This window comes from Lissotriton helveticus, chromosome 5_1 (assembly GCF_964261635.1).
Source record: "Lissotriton helveticus chromosome 5_1, aLisHel1.1, whole genome shotgun sequence".
In the NCBI taxonomy this organism is placed as follows: domain Eukaryota; kingdom Metazoa; phylum Chordata; class Amphibia; order Caudata; family Salamandridae; genus Lissotriton; species Lissotriton helveticus.
The window spans coordinates 28,696,888-28,715,202 of NC_136065.1; positions in this window are offsets into that span (position 1 = coordinate 28,696,888).

Below are 18,315 nucleotides of genomic sequence, written 5' to 3' on the forward strand. Positions count from 1 at the left end.
GTGAACCATGCCAAGTGACTCAAGGATGTATTCCGCATTTTCATCATTCTTAGGTTGCAGCAGGTGCTGCCTTAGAAGCCGAAGGAGGAGTGTTTGAATGCTGCATCAGGCCATAGGTGATGTGTGTGGGGTGAAAGGACCAGCTGTCTCATGATAGCCCAAAGGTTGCAGTTCTGCCTAGAAGGAACAGTGGGGGGGTATGTTAGACCTGTCATCCTTAGGGTGGTTTTTCCCTAAAAATGTTGCTTGCTTACCTCTTCTTATTGCTGATTCTTTTTGTTGGCCTTAGGACTCTGAGCACTTTTCCACTGCTGACCAGTGCTAAAGTGGCAAGTGCTTCGCCCTTAAAGATGGTAGCATTGGTACATACACAGTTGTCATATTTAGTTTACTTATAAATCCTTTGTTGAGAGGTATACCATATACCCAGGGCGTGTAAATTAATTGCAAATAGCGAGCCTGCAGCACTGATTGCAGCACCCACACAAGCTGCATTTCAAACATGTTTTAGACCTACCGCTGCAAGGGCTGTGTGTGCAGTACTGCCACTTCGACATGGCATTTAAAACCATTTGCCAATCCAAAACACCCCTTTTATTACACATAAGTGACCCCTAAGGTGGGCCCTAGATAGCCCATAGAGGAGTGTGCTTTGTAAGTAAAAGGTAGAACATGTAGTGTTACGTTTTGCATATCCTGATAGCGACAAATACCCAAATTTTCTTTTTCACTACTGTGAGGCATACTCCGCGCATAGGTAAACATTGGGTATTCGTTCACACCTTTTAAAGCTATAATTCATGATTAGAAAGGAATAGTTGAATCATGTTTCATATCTTTGGAATGGTAATGATAAATCATCTATACTGATAAAGTTGGATTTAAAATTGCTTTTTAGAAATGGCACTTTTAGTAAGTGGACATTTCTCTGCTCCTACTGCTGCTTGCCTGCGGCCTGTCTCCAATACATGTGGGGGTGGGTGACAACTACACTTTGTGCATTCCCTTTAAACAGCCACAAACACAGGATGGTTAGGTGTGTCTGAATTCTCATCTGCATTTTGATGGTTTTTCCTGGACAGGAAGGGTGGGGGAGCTGACACACCTGAATAGGCAGTGTCCTCTTTCCACCCAAAGGGCTGAATACCCCCAACTGAGAGTCTGGAGCCAGAGGTGGGTAGAAAGGACGTCTGTGCACTTCAAAGACCCTTCTTTGAAGTCATCCCCACTACAATGGCACACCTCGGTATAAGTATTATGGGGCTTTTTTTTTAGCCCCTTGCACCACCAGTACATCGCTTTTTGTGACCTCCCGTGGCGCAGGAGTCTGCTCCATATTTCCCAGGCAGCACTTAGCCACTTTTTTGTCTTAATGTTGCCTTGTAAATATTGTTCTCTTTAATGCAGTTTTTTGTGTTAAAGGGGCGTGAATTGGGTATTGCTGGGGCGTTCCCAGCAGCATCCATGGCTTTTTGACACTGCTCCAGATTTACGAGAAATTGTAATTCTAAGGCAGTGCCAAAAACGTACGCCTCCCCAGGGGAGGCATAGTTAGGGAGTTACAACAAGGACACATATCTTTATTTTGCCTTGATTTTTCCTTTTTTTATGTGTGCTGCAGAAAAAGCCTCTTGTGATTGTTTTTGTGCAGGAAGGTTTTCCTTCGTGTACAAAAAGAATCATCCCAGCAATACAGGCCCCCTTGCACCATGGTGCAAAGGTGCCTGCGTTGGCGCATGGCAGCCCATTGTGCGCTACCGCAGGGGAAAGGGACAGGATTGCACCATATCTGATAGATACAGTGCATTCCTGCCCTTTTCTTTTGCCTACAGCAAAAACTCATTAATGAGGCCCTAGGTCTCTGACCCTAACAAGACAGTACCCTCCTAGTCCTGTGAAGAACCCTGTCCGGAAGAAGGACTGCTGTGCTGCTACAAGGACTGCTACTCTGCTGGACTTCTGCTATGGAAGAACTTATTTTCTGCTCCGATGTGCTGCATGTTGCTTGCTGCTTGCTACCCTCTGCCCTGCTGAGTAAAGGACTGGAACCATCTCACTTTAACCCAGAGTAGGTCCAAGGGTTTGCTGGCTTGCCCCTGTTCTGAAGTTTCAGGGTCATCAAAGACTTCCTACAACCCTGCAACAGCACCTGGACTCTGCCATCTGTGAGTCCTGCCTTGCCAAGTGGTGCCAACCCAGTCCTCTGCTCTTGGAAGTGACTTTTCCGTGCTGACCCAGCAGAACCCATGCATCGAGGACTTTGCGCTGATTGGAAATGATGCTTCTCCTTCAACGCCTAAAGTAGGAGGTAAACTATTAAGCAAAATACAGAGGGATTAGAAAATAAACCAAAATAATAATAATAATTTTCAAAGCAATATACATTTAAAACAACGTTAATCTCAAATAAAATTATTTAGGGGCTTATTTACAATTCGCTTGCACAGCCGTTGCGTCACTTTTTGTGATGCACCAGCGACGCAACCTGCTGCCCCATATTTACAAGGACATATTAAGCCAACCTCCATGACTTTTCGCGTCCTTCTAAATATTGCCTTTTTACACACAACATTTTGCAGGAAAGGGGCGTGCCATGGGTGTTGCTGTGGGTGTTCCCACACAACACCCATGCCTTCTGCCACATTTCCAGATTTACGAGAAATCGTAAACCTGGAAATGCGTTCAAATGCTACGCCTCCCCAAGGGAGGTGTAGGGAGGCACAACGAGGAGAAATCTTTTAATTTTTCTTCTTTTATTCCTCTTTCTATGCATGCTGCATTCTGCAGCACACATAGGGAGAGGAAATCACACCTCATCATTGTTTTTGTGCAGGAGGGTGTCCCTTTCTCCACAAAAACATTTATCCATGTGACACAGGCACCCTTGCACCAAGGTGCAATGGTGCCTGCGTGCGCACATGGTAGCTAATTATGCCCCAGGGCAGGGGAGAGCAAAGGGATTTGTCATATTGTTGTAGATAGGATGCCTACCTTTGCTTCTGAATAAATGCAGCTTGGTGTAGCCAAATGGCTTGAGGTACCGCTCTGCGTTAATTCCTTGTAAATAAGGCCCTTAATCTTTTGGTTGTTGTAATGTCTCTCTTGAGACGGCAGTCCATAATATTTGCTTCCTTAATAGATAGTGAATCACTCCATTGGCGGGATGAGATGGCAATCTCCCCCTCAACTTCATTGGAAACATTATGGGGCATATTGACAAGGAACAGGGAAAATTAACGCTAAGGGCGCTTAGCATTAATTTTTTTAACGCCAGCTATTACTGGATAGTATCACCTGGTTATCACGTTATTAACAACGCTAACCGCCTAGGCGATAAAAAATCCAGCAATATCGGCATTTTGGGAGGTGATCGCTGGTAATGCAATGATAAAACTACAAGGATAGGGATAACCTTGTCGATAGCCCATGGTGGACCTAGCCATGTAATCCACCTCCCATTGGATTAAATGGCTAAATCTGAAAATTTTCAGGGTTAACTGTGGTCAGCGCTTCATCTTTTGTCTCTAACAGGGTTAGCGTGAAGATTGATAATAGGAGAAATGTCGCTTAGCAACATTTTTCCTATTATTTTGCTCTGGAACGCCCACTTTGCATCTCATTAGTGATGCAAGGGGAAACATAGTGAAAAAGGGTGCTAACAAGCGATTTTGCATGTTAGCACCCTGTTGTTGATAGGGCGATATTTGTATCTCCGCTTCTTTGGCTTTTAAAGCCAAAAAAGTGAAGATAAAGTCCTTGTTAATATGCCCCTACCTTCCTCCTTTCCATTACTATCATTTACATCCAAGAAATCCCCTTCTCACACAACGAGTGAGATTACTCACATGCAACAGGAGATAACGTTTCAAGTGATAACTTGACATTAAAATCTGTAAGAGAAGAAAATTGTGAACCAAAATCAGCATTATCAGCGTCAAAGCATCTCTCACCTTCTTCTATATCAACATTGGTATAACCATCTCTATTCAGCAGGCACCCCTCCACCTTGGCAAACCTGTACATACTCCACCACGAGCCATGGTTAATTCTGACCAATGACTCTCCAACCCTAATAATTTTAAAAGATTTGGAAAATTTGGACTCACCCTTTTTGACGTGAAACAGAAGTTTAATTTTGATGGAAACTCCCACCTCCAACCTGACCTTAGTATGATTCAAACTAACTTTATTCCTCATCCCAGCTTTAGACTTCCTTCTGACAGACACCTAACCAGCTAAACCAAAATGAGATCAAAATTGTGTAAATCTCGCTTCATCCAAAAAGGAATGAGTGAAGTCCTTGGTACCTGTTCCATAAGCATGGAAAATGGTGAGAATCATGTGCATAAGTTGGGAAAAAAATTATAAGTCCATATGTTTTCCACAACAAACTCCTTAACATTGGCTAAAGCCACCTGCACAGCTTCAACAACAACTCTGTTGGACAAGTTACTTACCTTTGGTCCCACCTTATCTGGTAGAGTCATGATCTAGCTGCAGATTTCATACCTTTGAATTTCGTAGGCGTCAGGATGGATCCAGAAGACGTTACCTCAAGCAATACCCTTGTGGGTCGGTAGGTGGCCTTGGTCGGATCTATGTGATGTTGTTGGTGTAGTCTGTGTTGGAAGTGACGTCCACACCACCTATATAGGCGCCACCTCGGATCGCTGATGTCAGTTACTTTGCACAACAGGAGTTTGGAGCCATGAAGTGCGCTGACAGTGGTATGTTTAGAACAACAAGGACCCTGAAAAGGATCAGCCCTGACCTTAAGATCCTGTCCGCAGTGTGGGGAGGATGGGTGAGTCAGTAAGGAATCTGCAACAGGATCATGTTTCTACAAAATAAGGCGTTACCGAAGGTCAGTAACTTGTCCATCTAATAGAGACATCTAGCCACAGATTCCTTACTTTTGAATAGATACCCAGGCAATACCATCTCAGGAGAAGGGACTGTGGACAAGGTTAGAGCAGGAAGTCCTTGAGGACAGAGCAGCCAAAAACTCCATCCTATCTTACTTGACTGTCCAGGCAGTAGTGTTCGGTTAACATGGGCATGATGCCATGTTGCTGCCTGGCAATTGTTCAATGCCGTGGTAACAGCCTTAGCTCTGGTGGAATGAGCCCTCAAGCCTTTATGAGGCTGCCTTCTAACCAGAGCACAGCAAATTTTGATGTAGAGGACGACCCATCGCAAGATAGTCCTCTTTTACACCGCACAACCTTTCTCTAATCCAATGTACACTACGAAGAGATGGTCATCTACCCGGAACTCTTTAGAGCGGTCACAGTAGAACAGCAACACTCATTTTGGGTCCCTACGGTGGAGTCGTTCCTCCTGTTTAGAGGGTTGCAGAGGAGAGTAGAAAGTGGACATGGTGACTGATTGCCCTTCGTGGAATGGTGTTATCACTTTTGTTAAGAAAGAAGCCCTAATGTGAAACTCCAACTTAAAAGGAAAAATGGTCAAGTAAGGAGGCTTAGCTGACAGAGCCTGCGATGCACTCACTCTCCTGGTGGAAATTATTGTCACTAAAAAGACTGATTTGATGGTAAGCAGATGGAGGGGGAAGTTGTGCAGAGGTTCAAACAGAGCACATATCAGGAATGTGAAACCCAAATTGAGGTTCCACTGAGGCATGATGAAGGGGGCATGTGAGAACCTATTTACAAGCCCCTTAAGAAATCAATTTATAATAGGGGATTTTAATAAATAGAGTTGGTCTGGCGGTCTCAAGAAGGCAAACAGGGCCGAAAGATACCCTTTAAGAGTGCCCAGAGCAGAGCCCAGGACTCGTGGCCTACCCTGAACACCAGGTAACGCCGATGATCAGGCGGGACAGGGATGTGAAAAAAGGCATCCTTGAAGTCCAACGCTACCATCCAGTCATTGGGGTCTAGGGCAGACAAAACCTGAGCAAGAGTGGCCATCTTGAACTTTTCCATTTTGAGGAAGTAGTTGCGGGCTCGTAGATTTAGGATAGAATAAAGTCCCTTGTCCTTTTTCAACACCAGAAAGTAGCAGGAATAGCAACTACCATGTATTTCTGGCGCTGGGACCCTTTCTCTGGTGCCCTTATCCAAGAGAGTCCTGACTTCCTCTCAAAGCAAGTTTGGGTGGTCCTCCATCAGCCGGCCATAACTTGGAGGCATGGATGCAGAGGTAGTCTCAAAGGGGGAGGGAGCAGACCCTTTGGACTATCTTAAGAACCCACCTGTGATCGTGATGTTTTGCCAGTAGTGGAGGTGATGTCTGATCCTGCCACCAAGTTGCCGCCCATGATCTTGAATTTTCAGACTAGGAAAGTTTGGAGGCTGTAGGGAGAGGAGTGGACTGACCCGACCTCTGGCCGCCTGACCCACGTGGTCAAAAGGAGCTGAACCCACAGCTGTGCAGAGGTTGCTGAACTTGTGCGGTCTTGTGATTGGGATATGGCTGGTGTGGCTGAAATCCCCTTCAAGGCCATGAAAGGAGTGAGGGTCAACCGGGAGACGGGGGATGGGTCGCCACTGAGAGGCCCAAGGACTTGACAGTAGCTGGTGAGTCCTTAAAGCACTCCAGGGCCATGTCTGCCTTGTCTCCAAATAGAAGGGTGCCATCAAAGGGAATGTCAAGAAGGGAAGCTTGGATATCCTCAAAAAAGCCAGAAATGTTCAGCCAGGCGTGACTTAGAACAGTCACCATCGATGACAGCGCTCTGCTCAGTGAGTTGGTGGTGTCAAGCCCACAGCGAATGGTGATCTTTGCCACATTCTTCCTGGGTGATACTGCTTGTTGGAGAATGGCCCGATCCTCCTCCAGGACCTGTGGCAACACTTACGCAACCATTTCTCACAAGGAGTGGGAGTAACAGACCAATAGGCATGTGGTGTTCACCGCCCACAGTGCAAGGCTGCCGTAAGAAAAACATGTCTTCCTCCAACTATTTAGCCTCTTGGATTCCTTGTTGGGGGTGCGGAAGGGAATGTGCCTTGTGAGGTAGAGGCCTGGACCACCAAGCTCTTGGGGGTAGGGTGGTTGGTGAGGAATTTTGGGTCACCCAATGCAGGGCGATGGTGGAGAATGATTGTTTTATTCACACGAGCCCCTACGCTGGGCTAGGACCAGGTTCCAAGAAGGGCATCAGTCAAGGCATCATTGAAAGGCAGGAGGGGTTCTGAGGAGGAGACACCCGGCTGCAGGACCTCTGTCAAGATGGTCATCTTGACTTCTACGGAAGGGAGCTGAAGGTCCAGGGCCTCATCTGTCCTTCTCCCACCATAGCATATGAATCTTCTTCCTCCGGAGCCATGGTAGGGGGAGAAAGTAGGCCAGGAGAGGTATGTATTCCAACAGCCTCACCCACTTCCTCATACCAGCCTATTCATGCTCAGACTGGTCTTGTAAAGGCTCCAGTGGCCCCTCCCAATCTGCCTCCATTCCTAGCCCTTCACAATAGGGCTGGAGACCCAAGGGTGCTGTCGGCACCAGAATCGGTGTCGTTAGGTGCCGATCCGGCTCCGGGTTGTCTGGGCTCGAGTCTCAGTGTGGGGGCCTTCTCCAGGGAAAGGACGCAGTGGCATGACCAGCGCCGGTCTGGATCTACCAAGCCAATGGAGCCACCTCTTTGCCACCGAATCCAAAAGAGAGCTGGTAGGGTCAGGGTACCCAAATTTATTTATTTATTTAACATTTGTATGGAGCATCGTATCATCCCCGGGGGGATCTCTCGGCACCTAGGCATGACACTGACAGGGACCAGGAGCAAATACAAACCCCTAAACCATCCATGTTTTTAGGCTTTTTTTGAAGTGTCCCAGAGAGGTACAGAGACGTACCTCTTCGGGCAATCAGTTCCAGTGAAAGGGGGCCAGATAGGAAAATGCACGCCCTCCCATTCTAGATTTATTAATCTTGCAAGGCACTAACAGGTTTTGATTACTTAACCTGAGGAGGCGATTGGGGACATAAGGCCTCATCTTCTTCCTTAAATAAGTTGGCCCCAGGTCTCGAGTTGCCTTAAATACCAGTGTGAGAAGTTTGAAAACTGCTGTTTTTTTAACGGGCAACCAATGTAGGGCTTGGAGCAAGGGTCGCAAGGGGGAACGTCTGCGTTTGTTCAAGACCATTCTTGCTGCAGTATTTTGCAGCACTTGGAGTCTAGTGAACAGTTCTTCCTTGGCTCCGACCAGTAGGGCATTACCATAGTCCAGCCTGCTTACAATAAGCGCCTGAATCAGGGTCTTTCTTGCGCCCAGGGGGATCCAAGGAAATACCTTTCTCAGCATTTTCAGGATTCCAAAGCAAGTGCCAGAAAGTGATTGTATGTGGTCTTCGGATGACAATTTGCTGTCCAACAGAATTCCCAGATTCCTGACCTGCTTTGTAGGGGAAGGGGGTTCCCCCAGCTCTGAGGGCCACCAGCAAAGGTTCTTGTTTCCAAAAAGTGCTCTACAATTCTGGGGTTTGTGTCCTCTCTTTTATACTAATTTTCCCTTTGTTCTCTGAAGGCAGAGAGGCCTTTGCCTAGTCCAAACCAGTTCTGGTCAGTCCTGGAGCACTTTGTTGGCAAAATTCCTTCTTTCCTTTCACTGTGTAGGCCAGGGACATCAGACGCACCACAGGAGGTGGAGCCAGCAATGTGGAGGGAATGCACAGCCCTATTTAGGTCCCAGATGCAACCCCTCCCACCCATCTAAATGCAGATCTCTCTATTCAGCCATGTGCTGACTCACCCTGTCTCCTGGAATACCCCAGCCCCTGTCACTCAAACTCCAGACGAGGAACACACAACCTAGCAGAGGCAGGCAAGAAAATACCTACTTTCTAAAAGTGGTATTTTCAAACACAGAATGTTAAAATCAACTTCATTAAAAGATGTATTTTATCATTCTGAGTTCAGGCATACTAAACTCGAATTTCTACCTAGTTCGGCCTCTCCATAAACTGTCACTCCGGAGCCACCTTCACGGCCATTATTTGCTATCGCCCCCCGGGAGCCTTCAACTCCCTACAGCAACAAGCACTACTCACCACCCTTACCAATATGGCTACCACCCACAACAGGCTGATTATTCTAGGCGATTTCAATCTCTGGCCAAACGGCAGCCTGGACACTGCCTTGAACAATCTTGTTCTTTCCTGTGAAAGTGTGGGACTTTTCCAACTGGTTAACAAACCCACCCACACAGCAGGGCACCAACTCGACTTAATCTTTTCCTCCCCTCAGCTGGTACATCTGAGCGACATCCTGCCTATGTGCTGGACCGACCATTCGCTCATCAAATTCCACATAACTAGCAACAGAGCCAGAAGGCCGCTACATAGTACATCTCCCGAATTCCTGTACAGAGACTGGAAAGCTCTGGACAAATTTAGATCGGCCGGCTCTGTATTCAAAGTGGAGAATAGTTTCTCCCCCACTATATCGGTGGAGGACAACTATAAAGCCCTCTGTACTAAGATTTCCTCTACCTCGGATGCCCTTGCCCCCCAGAAAAAGTGCAAACCTAAGGGCAGAGCACCTGCTCCCTGGTTTGACGACTCTTTGAGAGTCCTCAAACTAGCCTGCAGACAATCGGAGAGGAAATGGAGGCAAGGCTACTCCGACACCAACAAGTCCCTCTGGAAAGATAACCTTCGGGCTTATAAAAATGCTATTGTGCAAAGTAAAGCCAACTACTTCTGCTCAACTATTGTCAACGCCACTAACAGCTCGAAAAGTATCTTTCTGATTCTTAAAAACCTCACCCACCCCGATTGTGCTACAAAGACTATGCCACCTTCACAAGCATTTTGCGACAATCTCGCATCATTCTTTAAAGACAAAATCGATAACATTATCCACAATTTGAACACCTCCCCTCCGTTGGGGGCTATTAACATCGGCTCCGATTCGACGCATTCAGGTCACCTTCCCATGGTAAGGTTGCGGGAATTCCCCCCCATTCCAGAAACCGAGTTTGAAAGATTGGCGCTCGGAATCACCTCGGGCTCCCCTCTTGATCCTCTACCTCCAAAAATTTGGAAAAGTTTTGGAACCGAACTCTTCGGCACTCTGCGCAGAATCTGCAACCAATCCTTGCATTGCGGATATGTTCCAACCCCATGGAAGCAAGCGCTTGTCACACCGCTGCTGAAAAAGCCTTCCTTAAACCCTGAATGTTTGTCGAACTATCGGCCTATCTCCCTCCTGCCATTTCCGGCAAAAGTTACCGAACGATGGGTTAGTTCCTGTCTTTCCACTCACCTGGAGCAAAACCACATCCTGGACGACTTCCAATTTGGTTTTCGTCCAGCCCATGGCACCGAAACAGCTGTCCTGACAGCCATGGAGGATCTTCGTATACGTGCAGACAGGGGCTAAGCAGTAGCTTTGATCTTGCTGGACCTGTCTGCCGCATTCGATACGGTTAACCATGGGACTTTGTTGGAGAGACTCGGTGAGGCTGGGGTGGATGGCACGGCTCTGCTATGGTTCCATTCTTAGCTGCGGGACAGGAGACAGGCTGTGTCCCTCCCCCCATTCCAATCCGCATTTGCATCTGTGCCCCAGGGAGTGCCCCAGGGCTCCTCCATCAGCCCCATTCTTTTTAACGTGTATCTCAAACCCCTGATCACGCTAATAAAGACCCACAGGTTAAAAACTATCAATTACGCGGATGACACCCAGCTCATTCTCTCTTGGGAGGGAGAAGATTCCATCCCCTTAACATCATTTCACGACTACCTAAGAGAGACGGCTGGTTGGTTGCACAAAAACTCTCTGCAATTCAACGCCTCCAAAACTGAGGTTCTGTTTTGTGCGGGTAGCCGAATACCACGCCTGTTCCCGAGCGATTTTTGGCCTCCGGAAACACCGGTAAAACCACAGCCAGTCACCTCGGTCCGCAACCTGGGGGTCATGCTCAACAACAAGCTGAGTACGGAAACCCAGGTTGCAAAAACAGTGGGGACTTGCTCTGCCCTATTGCGATCATTGCGCAAAATCATGCCACTCCTTCCCGCACAAGCTCGGGCATTGATAGACAGGTGCACTATCCTCAGTCGCCTTGACTACTGTAACGCAGTGTTACTTGAGTCTCCAGCTGTGCTGCTGGATCGACTCCAAAGAATTCAGTCGGCCGCCACCAAGCTAGCTCTTGGCTGGACCAGGAGGTCCTCTGCCACAGCGGCCTTAGCCGAGCTACACTGGCTCCCTCTAAAGCAGCGAGTGGCATTCAAGGCCCTTTGCCTTGTCTTTAAGGCTCTGCACGGAGTTGGGCCCAGACCTCTGCTAGCCTTGTTCTCCTGGTACACCCCCAACAGAACTCTTCGATCTGCCTCAGCCTGTCTGGTAACAGTTCCTAGATATAACAAAGTCAGGACTGGGGGTAGATCCTTTAGAGTCGCAGCGGCTAAACTGTGGAACAGTCTGCCCCTTGACATCCGCCAAATATCACAACTCCTTCCCTTTCGGAAACGCATTAAAACCTGGCTATTTCCTTAACTCAAATTGCTTGCTACTCGCTCTCAGTGTCCTCAGTTAACGAGTTTTCTCCAGCGCCAGGAAACCTGCAAGGTGTTAGTTGCGCTATATAAATATTTTAAATAATTAAATAAATAAATTCCCAGAGTCAGTTAGGATTATAAAATGTTATAATCTGGCCTATGGGGAACAGATAGTCTTGCAATAGTGAAAAACGAAAATGGCTGCAATTCACTAATCGGACATGCCACACACACCAGGGTATGTCCTACATTTTACCTACAATGCACCCTGCCATTGGGCCTACCATAGGGGTGACTAATATGCAGAAAATAGAAGATTTAGGGACTGGTAGTGGGTGCACTTTCCCAGTCAACATGACAGTACCAGACTGCACACAGGCTCTGCAATGGCAGACCTGAGACACATTTTACAGGCTGCTTCTGTGGGTGGCAAACCAGTGCTGCAGGACCACCAGCAGCATTTGATTTACAGGCCCTGGGCACACTCAGTGCACTGTACTAGGGTCTGACAAGTAAACCAAACCAGCCAATCCTATACATCAATTTACGATAGGGAGCACTTGCACTGTGGCACTGGACAGCAGTGGCACAGAGCCCAAAGCATCTATAACCAGCAAAAACACGAGGCAACAGCAAAATATGGAAGAGGGACCCACGCCAAGGTGCCAGGTCTATCAGACAGTAAACTGGACATGACCTGACAGGTCAATACAGTCACTGCATCCTGCTTCCACACACTGAAGATACCTAGAAAGATCTTCAAATGGCTCCCAGACAGCAAAAGAAAAACTGTCTTTCACGCTCTTGTCACCAGCAAGTTGGACTATGGGAACACCCTCTACCCAAGGATTACCAAGCAAAAGAAAGACCTCAGCAACTACAGGCCCACCTCTCTCCTGCAATCCTGGAGAAAAAAATTAACAAGCAGCTCTCCGCCCATCTTGAATGACATCAACATCGTCTTCTACGCCGACGATACTGAGCCGGGAGAGCCGCTGCCGCTCGAAAAATGTTTTGATATTGGATACTATAATATTCACGGCACTCTAGAATATCGTCCCATAATGCTTTGCAGGGCCTTTGATTGGGATTGAATTTTTGCACGTAACTGTGCTTGTGGTGGCCCTAGGAGGATGGGACCACCACCGAATCGTTCAGCTCTTTGTGCTCAAGGCTTCTGATTTGTTGTCTCCCCAGGTTAGGGAGGACCCCAAAATCATCACCTCTCTCACTGCTTGCTATATTTTCATTTTCACTTTTGTGAGATGACTATATGCATTTTAGCATGTAAAGATAGATCTACTTGTTGTTTTACCAAAGGTATGTGAGGTTTCTCTTTTATTTATTGGGGTGAGACGAAAGTTATGGAGCAGAGTTTCACTCAGTTTTTGTTCAACTCCGACATCCAATGTCCTGCTGATTACATGTGATAAACCACTGATCACACACATCATGTCAGGTTGATCACACGTGATGTCCCCCTGATTACGTGCAATGTCCCACTAATCATATGTGATGACCTGCTGATCACACGTGAATTCAGGCGGAAAACACATGCTCACACAATTGCCTGCTAATCACACGCAATGTCCACCTGAACGTTGAGCAGGTGCATAGGCCCAGCCCCCGTACGGTGTTACCTGAGACCCATCCTCCAACTGCTCAAGGCTCTTTTGGACCCAGTTCCAGTGCCTCAAGGGCACCCGCTTTGCCTCTCTCCCTCTGGCTCTCTCATCTTATCCTCTTTCCCTCCTTCTCTCTCTCTATGTGACTTTTGGCACCTCTTTCGGCGCTCTTCCTACCCTTTTTTTCACTATTAGTGCAATTTTTCTGTGCACTATCTCTCGCTCCTTGTGCCTTTTCTCTCACTCTTTGTGCCTATTCTCTAACTCTCACTGAAATGTTTTGTGCCTTTTACTCACTTTTTGTGCCTATTTCCCCAGTCTTTTCTTACTCTTTCTGTGACTTTTCTGTACTGTTTCCATTGCTCTTTTTGCCTCTGTGTGGCATTTCTCATCTTCCTTCAGACCTTTGCTGTCTCTCCATCTTCTCTACACCCCTTTCCCGCCCTTCTGCCCTGCCTGAACCCTCTCCCTCCTCCCCCTGCTCCTTTCCACCTCTCTCCTGAATTGCAGTTGTGCTTCAACTCAGCTCCGTCCATCGTGCTTCTTCCCCCTCCCAGGACCTACTTAATGACAATGGCAGTGAGGACACGTGCAGTTGGCGCACCAAAGGCAAGCCCATCAGTGCTGGTCGGTGCCCAGCACCAGAAACCCTTGTCCCCTCCACCCCACCATTAACCGTCCTCTCTCCTTTGTGCCTTGAACCCCGGATATCTAGCCACCCTCTGCTGGTGTGTAATATCACACAACAAGGAAAGAGCCTTCACTTGCTCCCTCTGCCGCTTCACTTAATAGGTGGATATTGAGCTAACGCCGAGGCTCGATACAGGTTCTCCAGTTCCAAAGTGAGCAGTTCTGGCACTAACACCACACTCTGTCCCACTCTCACACTCATTAGACAGTAACTCCACACCCTGTCCCACTCTCGCCACATTAGACAGTAGTGCCAGACCCTGTCCCACTCTCATACTCATTAGACAGTAACTCCACACCCTGTCCCACTCTCATACACATTAGACAGTAACGCCTCACTCTGTCCCACTCTCACACACATCAGACAGTAACTCCACACCCTGTCCCACTTTCAAACTCATTAGACAGTAACTCCACACCCTGTCCCACTCTCACACAAAACATTACATTAGCGCGACTCCAGTGCGGACGCCTGGCGGAGCGGCACTTTTTAAAACTCTTTTTACCCATTCTGGGAATTGTAAAATTGTGATAGTTGTGCTGTGTTTAATTATAGCTGCTCTGTGTGTGGCCCGTGCCATTACTTTTTAATTGAACTGCCTTGCTCTCTACATACATCTTTCTCCTGAGGCGGAAAGCCGGGAAACCTTTCTATCTTCTCACTCACAGGCTTTGGGCTCTGCTCTCACCCCTTTTCTGGGGGCAGTCGAGGACCTACCTGTCTCCCTTCACCATCGCGCCGCTTCTCCTGACATCCTATCGCCGATTGTGATCTGGGCGCTCCCCTCTCAGCTGATTACGAGCTGAGGGGCATTGAGGGTCAGGGAGGCTGCGCACTAGTACGGCGGCCATCTTGGGTGAGGAAGGTTTGCGGACTCACGGGCAGGACTATAAATCTAGCGTCCCTCCCGTGTTCTGATCAGACTTACATTAGCGCGACTCCAGTGCGGACGCCTGGCGGAGCGGCACTTTTTAAAACTCTTTTTACCCATTCTGGAAATTGTAAAATTGTGATAGCTGTGCTGTGTTTAATTATAGCTGCTCTGTGTGTGGCCTGTGCCATTACTTTTTAATTGAACTGCCTTGCTCTCTGCATACTTCTTTCTCCTGAGGCGGAAAGCCGGGAGACCTTTCTATCTTCTCACTCACAGGCATTGGGCTCTGCTCTCACCCCTTTTCTGGGGGCAGTCGAGCACCTACCTGTCTCCCTTCACCATCGCGCTGCTTCTCCTGACATCCTATCGCCGATTGTGATCTGGGCGCTCCCCTCTCAGCTGATTACGAGCTGAGGGGCATTGAGGGTCAGGGAGGCTACGCACTAGTACGGCGGCCATCTTGGATGAGGAAGGTTTGCGGACCCACGGGCGGGACTATAAATCTAGAGGGGGATGGCTCTGCGCAGCGGACGCGTACAGCATACGCACCTGACCCGCGCCCAGGAGCGCCTAAGGAAAGCCCGTCTGCACCCGACAGCGTCCCAGAGGCGGTCGGGGGCGGACGCCCTGGCGACCTCCTGAGACGGCCCCAAAATTCACTATTGGGGTATTCGTCAGAGCAACTTCTGAGCTTAAGAAGTTCCTGCAGTAGTGAATGCACTTCTCATGGCCTCAACTGTGAGGGCAACCCCTTCTGTTCCGGCTGTGGCTGGTCACCTAGTGAAGCCTGGCCGGTAGACACCAGGGAGTTGGGGTATGCAGGTGACCCAACATCAGGGCCGGATCACCTTAAGCATGTTTTTAGCTGCGCCCTCGTGAATGCTCGGTCAGTGAGCAAACATGCCCAGGACCTGTTCAACTTACTGTCTGACTCTAAACCTGTCTGTCTTTTCTTGACAGAAACTTGGCTTGGTGAGGCGTCTGGGCCGGACATCGCCAATGCCTTGCCCCCCAACTACTTTATGTTAAGGAAAGACCGGGGCTTGGGTAGAGGTGGGGGCGTCGCCCTAGTGATAGACAGGCGCTTTAAATGCTCCATTATACCAACAGAAGATATTCAAGGGGCCGAAGCGCTGGGTTTTTGTTTATCACTGACACCAGTCCAATCCTGTGCAGGATTGCTGGTCTATAAACCCCCGGGCCCTTTGGGATCTTTTCACGAGGAACTCTCCTCTGTGATCTCGGCATTGTGCATGCAGTTTAAACATTGCATTCTCCTTGGCGATTTTAATATCCATTTTGATGAAGCAGAGGCGGTGGACACGATCAAGCCTTTAGACTCTACTAAGCCTTTGGGCCTATTACCCTATCTGGCTTCACCTACGCACAGCAAGGGACACACGCTGGACCACATTTTTTCTACCACCCCTATTAGAGTCTCCTCCCCCCTCCCAATACTCTGGTCTGACCATATGCTGGTGACCTTTGCTATTTGGCACAAATCGGGCTCCTCCACTAGGGATAAAGGGCGCGCATCTCAGACACCCTTTGCTTTCCATAGAGTATCACCGGACATGATTGAACAATACCTGCTGAACCACCCCTGCTTGTTGGTGGGTGATATTGAGGCAGATATTAATCTTTTTCAAATGTGGCTTGCACGCTGTTTGAAGGAGCTGGCGCCGCCTGAGCGGCCCTCTAAGATCTCGTCTCGCGCTTCTGCTCCATGGTTCACCCCAGTGCTTAACTCCAGCCGTAGGCTGTTTAAGAAATCTGAAAGAGCCTGGAGAGTAAGCTATCTGGAACCCCTGAAGGAGGCGTATAAGAACAGTATCAGGGCCTACCATAGGGAGATCTATCTGAGGAAAAAATAATACTTTGCCAGACGATTTGAGGAGGCCCGTAACATCAGCAAAGAGATCTTCCTCGTGGTGAAGGAATTTACCTCTCCGGCTGCTATCACACCTAAGTGCTCCTTTTCGGAACCTTGGGTGCTCCAACTGGCAAGCTTTTTTGCGAATAAGATCACGAGCATCCAGGAAACTTTTCCAGCTCGTGTGGCTGGGGGTATGCTTAACCCAGGACCCGGCATTCCTAAAGTGGCCATTGGACAGCCCACTCTTGGTACCTTTCCCCCTATTGATCTGCAAACCTCCGTGAAAGTGCTGTCTAAAAGGAAATCTGGTTCCCCACTCGATCCATGCCCCGCAAAATTTCTAGTCAAAATGGCATACAAAGTTAACCCGATCGTTAATTCAATCTTAAAATGGTCTTTGGAAACAGGTATCGTGCCGTTGGCTTGGAAACAGGCGATGGTTCTCCCCTTCTAAAAAAGCCGTCCCTGGATCCTAGTATCCATGCCAATTATCGGCCGATTTTGTTGCTTCCAGTCCTAGACAAGGTGGCTGAGAAACATGTGCACTCTGTCCTGTCCAACTTTGTGGAGTCCCATGAGATCCTGCACTACACCCAGTCCAGTTTCAGGGCTAATCTGAGCACTGAATCGGCACTGTTGGAGGTGTCAGAGGCCATCAAGGAGGTTCTTGACAATGGAGGGAAAGCCCTGTTAGTGTTATTAGACCTTTCGGCGGCGTTTGACACCGTTCCCCATGACCACCTCCTATCAAGACTCTCGGAGATTGGTGTTCGGGGAACGGTGTTCAGATGGTTTGAGTCGTTTCTATCCAACCGACAACAGACAGTCTGGGCCCCGCCGTATTTTGCTGCAGTGCCGCCTTTGGAGGTGGGAGTCCCTCAGGAGTCGATCCTGAGCCCCACTCTCTTTAATATCTATATGTCCCCTCTCGCGGCACTGGCAGAGTCTTTTGGTGCCCAGATTGTCTCGTACGCCGATGACACTCAGCTTCTTTTCACATGCTGTAAAAACTCGGACTTTGATGGCGAGAGCATTAAGAACTGCCTGGGAGCTGTATTTGCCTGGTTTCAACTGAATCAGTTGAAATGCAACTCCGACAAGTCTGAGCTTCTATTCTTTGGGTGCCCTCCTGACCCTGGCTGGAAGGCCTGGTGGCCTGTGGGGATGTATCCCCCCTCCACTGACTCTACGGTAGCTAAGAATCTTGGAATCAAGGTGGACAACTGTCTTTCACTGAAACCACAAATTCTTGGTCTGGTCGGGCAGTGCTTCAAGTTACTAAAAATGTTAAGGAAATTCCTCCCTCTCCTTTCCATTGCCTATAGGAAAACAACGGTGCAAGCTCTGGGGGGATCAAGGTTGGATAATGCAAATGTACTCTACCTTGGCCTACCGGAACAGCTTCTGTCTCGCCTACAGGTAGTGCAGAACTCGGCAGCACGTGCAATCTTCGGCCTTGGTCGCAGGTCTCATGCCACCGCTCTTTTGAAATCTTTGCACTGGCTGCCAATCCGGCAACGCATTAGGTTCAAGGCTCTCACCACTGTGTTTAAAGCCCTTCATGGCATTGGGGCTATTTATCTGCGGAAGAGAGTCGGCTTTCACCATCCATCTAGAGCCTTAAGATCGGCTGCCCTGTCATTGGCCACAGTCCCGGCAATTAGGCGCGCGCGGACCAGGGGCCGGTCCTTTAAATATCTGGTTCCGCGGGCCTGGAATGCTCAGCCACTCGCTCTGAGAAAGAACGAGGACTTAGGTTCCTTCAGGAAAGAGCTAA